Here is a 10129-nt window from a genome sequence, read left to right on the forward strand (position 1 = left end):
TTTTTTTTTTTTTTTTTTGTATCCGTATCGGCTTTAATTTGATCTTACAGATCATATTGTCAAGTACTGCATCTTTATCAGCTTTAGTTTGATCTTGCATATCATATTGTCAAATACTACATCTTTATCATGACATGTTTTATCGAATAACTAACTATCTATGTTTAATAGCTACTGTACTTCTATAGTTGTGCTATTGTGAATTTTGAAAACTTGTATTGGTGATTTAGAATTGAGATATAATAATAATCATTTGATTATAAATTGAACGATGATAACCAAAAATTTCTAGCAAAAATTAGACGAAATAATATGTAAAAAGAGGTACCAAATAGTAAATATATATTAATTATATTAAATAACGGAATATTTCATAAATTAAGGGCATTTTAGACAGTTTGGGATGTGTATTAAGATATTATGGGTGTGTATTTAAAATTTCTCTTTATTTTGATTATAAAATAAGGAGGAGATTTAAAATAAGGAGGAGATATCAGTATGTTCAAATGGCCAATTTCAAAGGAGAAAGGTGAGGATGTGAGTTCTCATCAAACGAGAAGGAGAAGACCCACATAAAAATGGATTTAATTGTGTAAATAACACAATATTTCGTACGTAGAATTGAAAAGTCCGGACGTCGGCATCTGAAAAGCCCCACATCAGGGCTTTTCAATCAAAATCAACACAAAGTTACAAATGCATGTTGACCTACCAATTCCTGCTTGAACATAAGAAAATTTTGGAGACTTTCATCATCCGTTTAGTAAGTCACTGGTGACCTCTATGAAAGTCTTGGTCATGCTTAAGGTTCAGTATGAACGCAAGGAATAATTTACGTAAAAATTCACATAGCGTGCGCAAGTCGTAAATTTGATAACTACGGTCTACGGTTGATCTTGATGGTTCCATACGTACAATGACCGAGCATTAATTAATTAGCCACACTACTGCCACAACAGTCAACACGATGCTAACAGGAAGACAAAGACGTTATTTTTGTTTATACGTACGTATATACGTATTTGCGTGTAATTTGTTTCAAATGTATTTGGGACTTTGGCTTTTGTTTTATGTTACCCTAGTATCTGTTATTTCAGACAAACAAAGACAAACATGTCATCGTTCACCACTAAGGGTCTAAGGTAGTCATATTTTTTTTTTTAAATTAAGATAACTTCATTAAAAAATAAGATTAAATTGGGTTCGGAAGATAGAGTAATCATATTATTTCAGACTAGACAATCAACAATGTTGATTCATAATGAATTAAACGTCATTTCACTATCGTAAAAAAGAAGAAGAAGAAGAAGAGATGTTTACCCATTTTCAATGACAACATGTTCTGAAATTATATATGTATATTTTTTACATTTAATTTCAAACAGAAGCTTGCTTTATTATGAATAAAACTACGTGTGTGTGTATGAGGTGTTGAAGAATGAAAGTAGGTTTCCCGTCTAAATATATTTGTCGATCCTCATTGTGTCCACATGACCACATGCACGTATATATACAGTTGAATGTACGTTCATGACTTGTGAAGAAGAAAATAAACAAACGTACGCATATCAAAGTCGGCCCTATGCTGAATTCAAGCAAGCTTGTGTTTTGGCCCCTAAATTAAAGGGACCTAAAAAAAAATCCAAACATATACATACATATATACTAAAAGGAAAAAAAAACTGGGGGTATACTAAATGTCTAAATACTCCAAACACACGTAGCTCCTTTAACTCTTCTTTGATCGAGTGCTGCGCGAACGAGTCTTTCTCATATCAACTTCTCCTTGCAGCAGCCTGCAGCCCTCGTTTTCTCATAGACGAAAGTCACGAAATCTTTTCAGGTAAGTCTGTCCTCCTCCTCCAATGAGTTCAATCCCATGGTTTTTGTAATTTCATAGTTGAGAACTTGAGATTGAGAATGAGAAGGGTTTTGATTTCAATTCAGAAGACTGATTGTGAGATAGGTTTTGGTTTGAGTGTTTGAATGTTGAATTTCAATTCATAGTCAAATCCCTTTTTTTTCGTTTCCTTTTGAATGTTGAATTTCAATTCATTGTTTCTCTTCATAAAACAACTATAGACATATGAATGGTATAAGGGAAAACCTATTGTGTAATATCATATATGTTGTAACAAATATGCTTGTTATCATTGATAAAAGATAGTGGTATGATACTATGGTTGTATGGAAGTATATTCAACTATAATTGGGTTTGTCAGGTTTGATATTGTCATGTTATAGTGATGATATTAAATTAAAGTAAGAGCTTAAGTAGGTAAGCAATATCCTTCTGCATCACTACAGGGAGCCCCAGTTTTTCTTTTCGCTTCGAGCCCTCAAAATCTCAGAGCCGGCCCTGACGCATATAGATCGAATAGGTCTCCATAAGTTTATTTACATAGTACTATCCCACTTAGATTTGAGTGGTACATAGTCTATATAAAATCTCAATTCTTTGGCTTAATTTGAGAGCAAGTTAGTTGCTCGATTTATAATTTTCTTTTTCCTTGATTCAAGATCCTAAAACTGGTTTTCAACTGCTATATATATTGTAGTTTAGTTCCTATTGGTTTAGCCAGGTCAATTTGTATGATCATCGATGTACGTGGACCAATTCTCTACGCGCGGGGTTGATTCCGATATATAGGATCAAGTGTGTGAATCTGAATATTCATCATCATACAAATTAAAATTTGGACGTAAAAATGAGATTTTGTTTTTGGTGGCTGCATGTCTCAAATTCGTCTCCGCGCACCTTGAGCTTGAATTGAATGTGACTACTCTGCGTAGACTTTTGGTGATCAGGTGCGGACGTCCACATCAAAATTTTTGGTGCGGATTTCCATTTTTTGCACCATTTCCCGATCGAATTTCTTCAAACTTCCTTCCAGACATATCTAGATCATCTTGTGTAGATCATCTCTGCAAAATTTCAGCCAATTTGGTGATCGTTAAGGCCCTCAAACTTGCGTTTTTCTGTTATATACCTGAATCGGGCAGAATACAAGTCGTCGATTTGTTTTTCGATTTTGAGGGCCTTAACGATCACAAAATTGGCTGAAATTTTGCAGAGATGATCTAAACAAGATGATCTAGATATGTCTAGAAGAAAGTTTGAGAAAATTCGATCGGGAAGTGGTGCAAAAATAGAAATCCGCACCAAAACTTTGGTGCGAAGATCAGCATTATATATATATATATATGCACACATGTATGTATGTGTACGTACGTATGTTCGTATGTAAGTGTGTGTATGTGTGTCTATATACACACACATACAGATATATATAGTTTGTTTCCTTTGATGTGACACAGCTGGTGTTAGTGGTGTATATATATCCAGAAATCAATCATATTGGGAAAAATATGTTACCACAACTTCATTATCAGCTTTTGGAAGTGGGTTTCATCGTACGTCAGGGACTCAGGGCTATATTTCAACTTTGGTGACTACTGCGCGCAATTCTTCCGTCGATCTACACCCGTCCTTGATCTCAACCTCTTGTAGCTCTCTCAGGATTCCTGCCATATAGATGTCGAGACGTTCATCGTCATCGTCGTCTGTTCTGGTTATTTTCCGGTGTGCTGCTGCCATCTGCTGCTGCTTCATCTTTGGCCTTACTGGTGTAACAGTAGCTCAGGCTCCCTCTCAAGCTCCTACATCTCAACCTCAAGCCACCACTGATCCATCTGAAGGTTTCTAATTCTCTCTCTCTTCCATATATACGTGCTTTCTTCTTTTGCTTAATTTCAATATGACGAACCAGCTGTATCATGCAGAGCAATATTATGGATATAGTTCATGCTTCACAGACATATGCATCGTTTATTCGTTTAATTATATGATCGAAATTCAATCCGGTAATGAAAGACTTGTTGTTACGGAGCTCACATTGTTCCGTGAAAACGAAAACGCTATACAGTTTCTGTTTTTAGATTTCTTATAGATTTGGTTGATGTTCAAGTATCGCTATCGATCGATCATCCTGGCGATTTATACATGAAACTAATAAGAACTAGAAAGAGAAAAACCAAATATAACAATAATGCATACCTAACAATAGGTCCACAATCACCAGCCAGGTAAAGCCACCTGCATGATTTTTAGTACGGTTTTTTATTTTTAGAACAGAAGACTTTTATTCAACTAGAAAAGAACATTTGAGCATCTCTAAACGCTTCACTAAAATTTATCTAAAATGGTGAAACAAAAGTCAAAATCTTCAAAAAAATTATGCTCTAACAGCTTTTCCATTTTGAAGATTTCGGCATTTATTACAACTATAAAATATGCTACATCATTATTAATTATAACAAAAAAAAATTATATATTTTATTGTAACAATAGAATACTCAATAAAATATTTTATATTTGTAAACTCCTCGTTAGAACACGTGAAAAATTTAATTTTAGGAAAAGAAAACTTTGTTGCAAATTTGAGAAATGAATCATTCTCTTTCTTCTCCATCCTCATTTTAAGAAATGAGATAAGAATTGTTGGACCTAAAAAAAACTCAATATTCTTCAAAATTGAGAAAATCGAGAAAATGAGGAATCTGATGAAAATCAACAAACTATAAAAATTGTCGGTAGTGGACGAAATTGTCTCATTTGCTAGGGATTTTTTGAGTTTCTACCTAGGGATTTTTTTTGAAACAAAGGCGGGCGCAAAATAGCTTATAACCTATTGTATTGATAGTCGCAAGCCAGAATGATACTGATACAGACCTCAACGAATTTAGGTGATTCACATACCATTACATTGTACATTGTCGCTCATCTTTGATGAGTCTAGCAAACATAGAGATAATTTTTACATGAAAACTTCCGTTGCCAAAGTACTCAATTGCGGTGCGTCATAAGTTTTCACTATCTAAATGTAACCGAAACATCATAATTTGCTAGCATCAAGATCCTACCTAGAGTTCCTAAAAAATTAGGAAATTATTGTAAATAGACAAAAGCTAAATACCTAGTGGTTGGGCCAAGAGCAAAAACCCTAGCCCAACTTAGCAGGCCCACAAGCTTCCATGGATGCATCTCTCTACAGAGCCCAAATGTTAGCCCAAGTCCGACCCATTTCCGGAAAACGACATGTCGTATGTCCCAATACCATCAACACCGTCATTGCCTGCAACCAAATCCACGCTGCCTGCCACAACCGATCTCCTCAGCCACAGAAACACACCGTAGGGACCCATATCAATCCATCGACAAAGACGACCCGTCGGTTTAGGATAGCCACAACCACGTCGTGCAAAGGAGATGAAAGCCTGAAAACCCAAGAAAAAAACTTGATCCCCGAGCGCGATTTCTCCATGGAGAACCTGTCGACCATCCTTGAATACAAGGACAAAGCCCGCTACCATTGGCACCGCGGGACAGGAATGTATTGAGCGCTTTGGTGCTCTTGGGGCGAAGAGGCAGAGAGCTTAGGGTTTTAGAAGTTCTCCACCTCCGTTTCTACCTAGGGATTACTGGTTAATTTACCAACTTTAATCCATCTATATATAGCTACGAAAGTAATTATGTGATTGACCACATGAATTATCTCCAATACTAACTTTGTATCTTCAAAACCTTTGTTACTGACTTACTGGAGAACTAAACCGTGATAATTTTTTAACTAGAAGCTAGATCAAAAACCCAAATTTCTGACTTGTCCAATGAGAACAGTTTAACTCCTTTGTCTGGGGCAATTTTGTCACTCTCCAACTCTCCCAAGTCTCCTGGAACTATAGCCATCAGTCCATCACCATAGTTACATAGTTTAAGTTCTCCAAGTTCTTCTGCTGAAGCCTTTGGGAAAGTAACTGCCACACCCACACTGGAGTTAATGTCTGATGGGTTTGAACTCTGAACCATTTTGGCAATGGGAGCAGAGTTCCTCATCAACCCTTAACTCCTATTGAGGCTGTGGCACTTGCAAAGAATCCCTTTTGTCTATGTCAGTGAGATATTGATTCCTTACAATTGATGGTGCAGCGAAAGCTTTGAATTCAATATTTGCACAATGGGGGATTGAGGCCAATACGGAGCAATGGAACACAACTGGAGACCCATGTAGTGGAGCTGCCATTGACTCCACCGCATTCGGCGATGACGATCACAACCCTTTCATCAAATGCGAATGCTCGGATAATGTCACTTGCCACATTACCCAACTGTAATTCTTTGTTTTACTCTCTTTATTTTAACTTCCAAAGAACCATATCTTCAAAAATGATCATAATTTGCATTTGCAGGAAAGTTTATGCTTTGGATGTTGATGGTGTACTTCCAGATGAGCTATGGACATTGAGCTACCTATCTAATCTGTATGCTTTTCTGAATTATTGTGCTTGTGTTGGACTCACATTAGTTAGCTAAGTTTAGTACCTAAGTTTTAATCTTCGCTTATTTTGTTTTAGGAAATTGGGTCAGAATTACTTCACAGGACCTCTCTCTGCATCCATTGGAAATCTAACTAGCATGCAATACTTGTAAGCCCCTCTAAATTTTATTTGAAGGCATTACTCCACACGTATGGTGATACTTGTGGTGAGATACTTGTTTTCCGTTTTGGTGATCATGCTTATTATTTTAATTTCAATTCTAGGGACTTCGGGATTAATGCTTTATCGGGAGAGCTACCAAGGGAACTCGGAGAACTCACTGAATTGATTGTATTGTAAGTTTTCTCATATGGGAGCCTTGGGACAACCTGACATCTTCCCTGTCATGTTGTTTAAACCATTTATTAGTTGGATTCTATATTTGGATGTGTGATTAAGAACAGGAGAAGATTATCCTTATCAGAATGTGTGCTCAGGTGGATTATTTGAAGCAAAAGCATGACGTTTTTGCTTCCTTTCTATGTGAAAGCTTTCTGAATATCAATCTTTTATCTATAGTAAAGGTTACAATAATATGGTGCAACATGTCTTTCCAATATAATGCTAATTTAGGAATACCCCAATTCAAGCATGTGATCGTCGTCTTATACCTTCTTGTACTTAATGTTGATGATCTAAACCTCTCAAAAACATCCATGGTAGATTCTAACTGATTGTCAATTATGTAGTGCTATTGGGACAAACAACTTTACTGGTCCTCTGCCAGCTGAACTAGGGAGTTTATCAAAATTACAAGAACTGTAAGTATGGTTTTCTTTTGATTTCCTTTTCATAACTGATGTGTGAAAGGCGGCCATCTGTATTTAATTGATTCTGCATATGTAATATGTGTAGACTCGGTTACCAGAGTTGTTACCCACATACTACACACTGCACTTATTTGGAACCCCAACCAACTCAACTCTTTCGTTGGTAGAATTTACCATGGATGAAGTCATGAACAAAAACTTTGCAAATAAAAAAGATTACAGAATTCTCAGTTACATTAAAGTTATAAATTGATTTAATTTAACAACATTTGTCTGTTCTTTAGTGACGGCTCGTTATAATAATCCATTGCTGTCTACTTCGCAGTTATCTTGATAGTTCTGGACTTAGCGGTGAGATTCCATCTACATTTGCCAATCTACAAAGCTTGCAGAAACTGTGAGAAATTTATTATTAACATGTTTATTTTCGCCAAATCAAGCATTAAGATATATGCAGTAGATTTATTATTTGTAATATTCTTTAGAGGATTACATGTGTTTGTTGCAGTTGGGCATCAGATGTTGAACTCTCTGGCAGTATACCTGACTTCATAGGAAATTTGTCAAAGCTTACTGACTTGTAAGCTACTCTAAATAAGTACTCTATATCTAAATTTGTTCCAGTGAAGTTAAATGATGATAGGTTTATGTTAATGGAGGATAAATATATTTTCCCACTAATAGTAAGCTAAATGTTTTGTCAGGAGGTTTCAAGGAAACTCCTTTGAAGGTCCCATACCATCTGCACTTTCCAATCTGACTTCTCTCACTAATCCGTGAGTATCCAGATCTACTTGTCATTTATGTTTATTAAAGCATTTATTCAAAGCTAATATCTCCTGTGTGATGCCATAATAGGATAATTACAGACATATCTACTACCAATGGAACCTCTTCTCTTGGATTTATTATGGATATGAAGTCTCTATCTGTCTTGTAAGGAGATTCTCTCTTGCTCAAGTTTGAGTACTCAACTTCTGGATCATACATCTATGCTTTTGTTTTACATCCAGAAAATATGACAAGTTGGTTTGACATCTGCAGAGTGCTAAGAAATAACAACATTTCTGATTCAATTCCTTCCAACATTGGAGAATACAAAAGTTTATATCAGCTGTAAGCTTTCTTTGGTGATTAAAGACCATTATATTGAGTAAAGTTAGTATTATTACCTTCTCTAAAATAACTTGTAACTTGTAATGTATTCTATGGTTAACCAAAAATTGTATGGTTTACTAATGAATTTCATCAGTTATGGATGCATCTAGATTATGGTATAATCATTATCAGATTTTTTTACCACCTACTGTGTTTGTCCTTCGAGCATGTAACTCTATTATTATTTTGTTACCAGGGACTTGAGCTTCAACAATCTAACTGGACAAATACCAGACTCGCTGTTTAATTTGAGTTCTCTTTCCATCCTGTAATATCTCAAGCCCTCATACTTGTTTTATACTCCTCCTAAATGTACTCTTCAAGTACTAACTGAGGCATGTATTTCTGTCTGGATGAATAGGTTTCTTGGAAACAATAAGTTGAATGGCACTATCCCTGAATCTAAAAGCTCAAGTCTTCTCAATATGTAAGTATTTCAGTATGTTTTCCTTAAACATCATCATAATTCATTAACTTGGAGTTTTCTAATAAATATGTTTTGTATTTGATGAACTCTACTCTTTGTTGATATATAGTATGTACTTGCTTCGGCTTTGTCTTAACTATACAATATCAGCTTCTATATGAACTTGAATCATTCTCACACTCTTTCGTAATGAACTCATAATCATTTTGATTGAACTCACTACTAGATCCTGTCGTTCTTTAGTTGATAATTTGTACTTAATGCCCTGCAACTAAGCAATAATTCGATACAAACACAGATTCATATGCAGTAAGCTACAATATCTAGTGAACAGATGTTTCTCACCACTAGGATTATCATACCAGGACAATGTGATAAGCTTATGATGAGGAACATAGCAGCAATGAATTGCAGCTAATTGTCTCAAGTTCGACCCCCAAAGAGGCTTCTTTTTCTGTAGGAGGCTTGCATTTATTTATTAAGTAATTTGCTAATCTACTGTTGTTGTCTCCTTCTAGTTGGTGACGAGCCCAATCTTGGTCCTACTAAAGTCAGTCGGTCATTTTTTTTTCTCCTCAAGATATTGATTCTCATTGTTGGAAATCATGAATCACAATCTTGTGGGTTCATGGGAAAACATAGAGAAATTGGCTTTTAGAGTCAAATTAATATGATACAAAATCATATATCAGAATATAGATAGGCTTGATAGATGCCTGAATTTTGACAATGGTCATGGTATTATTATATTTAATTTTATGAACTATGTAACTGATGTGTTTGTCATGACATGTACACAGAGATTTGTCATACAATAATCTGGTTGGGAGCATTCCTTCTTGGGTCAAAGGAACAAACTTGCAGCTGTATGTGTTTATATTGCAACACATGTTTGTTTTTCTGTTCACTATATGATTATTATTTTTTTGCTAGCGTAATAACTTTTGTACTTTTGAATATATCAATTTGTTAGTTTGTTACTGTCACTTTTTCTAGCAATCATAAAGGTTTTGTTTTGGTAACATGCCTTGCAGTATACATTTTATATGATGACACTAACATTGAGATTTTTTTTGGGTGTATTTGCAGGAATTTTGTTGCCAACAACTTCACCCTGGACAGTTCAAACAGCAGGTGATTTTTTGCATCTGAGTTCACTTTCAGTGTTGTGAACATTTGATTATGCATATGCGTCACAAGTCCTTAAAACACATTCTTGTCATTGTCATGTACTTTTGTTTCTCAATTGTGGCTGCATCGAAATCCGTCTGGTACTGGCTCAGATCCTGAATCAAATCTCTCACTATGTCAATTCTGACTCAGGATCACAATGTCAATCCAATTTCCTATTGGCCTTATCATCATATGGTTCCCCATATATATCTTACATCAATCT

At 35.4% G+C, this 10129-nt stretch overlaps 1 pseudogene across 1 annotated transcript in view; it reads left to right on the plus strand.

The window, feature by feature from the left end:
* The window catches only part of LOC101292394, a 1325780-nt pseudogene that overhangs the window by 16181 nt on the left and 1299470 nt on the right, over positions 1-10129 (plus strand). The window contains exons 24-37 of the transcript XR_184374.1: positions 5990-6170; positions 6250-6321; positions 6415-6486; positions 6603-6674; positions 7068-7139; positions 7474-7545; positions 7657-7728; positions 7853-7924; positions 8007-8084; positions 8193-8264; positions 8503-8574; positions 8668-8733; positions 9534-9599; positions 9823-9867. The product of XR_184374.1 is annotated as an uncharacterized LOC101292394 (transcript). The remainder of the gene's footprint in view (positions 1-5989; positions 6171-6249; positions 6322-6414; positions 6487-6602; positions 6675-7067; positions 7140-7473; positions 7546-7656; positions 7729-7852; positions 7925-8006; positions 8085-8192; positions 8265-8502; positions 8575-8667; positions 8734-9533; positions 9600-9822; positions 9868-10129) is intronic.

This window comes from Fragaria vesca, linkage group LG3 (genome assembly GCF_000184155.1).
Source record: "Fragaria vesca subsp. vesca linkage group LG3, FraVesHawaii_1.0, whole genome shotgun sequence".
NCBI lineage: Eukaryota > Viridiplantae > Streptophyta > Magnoliopsida > Rosales > Rosaceae > Fragaria > Fragaria vesca.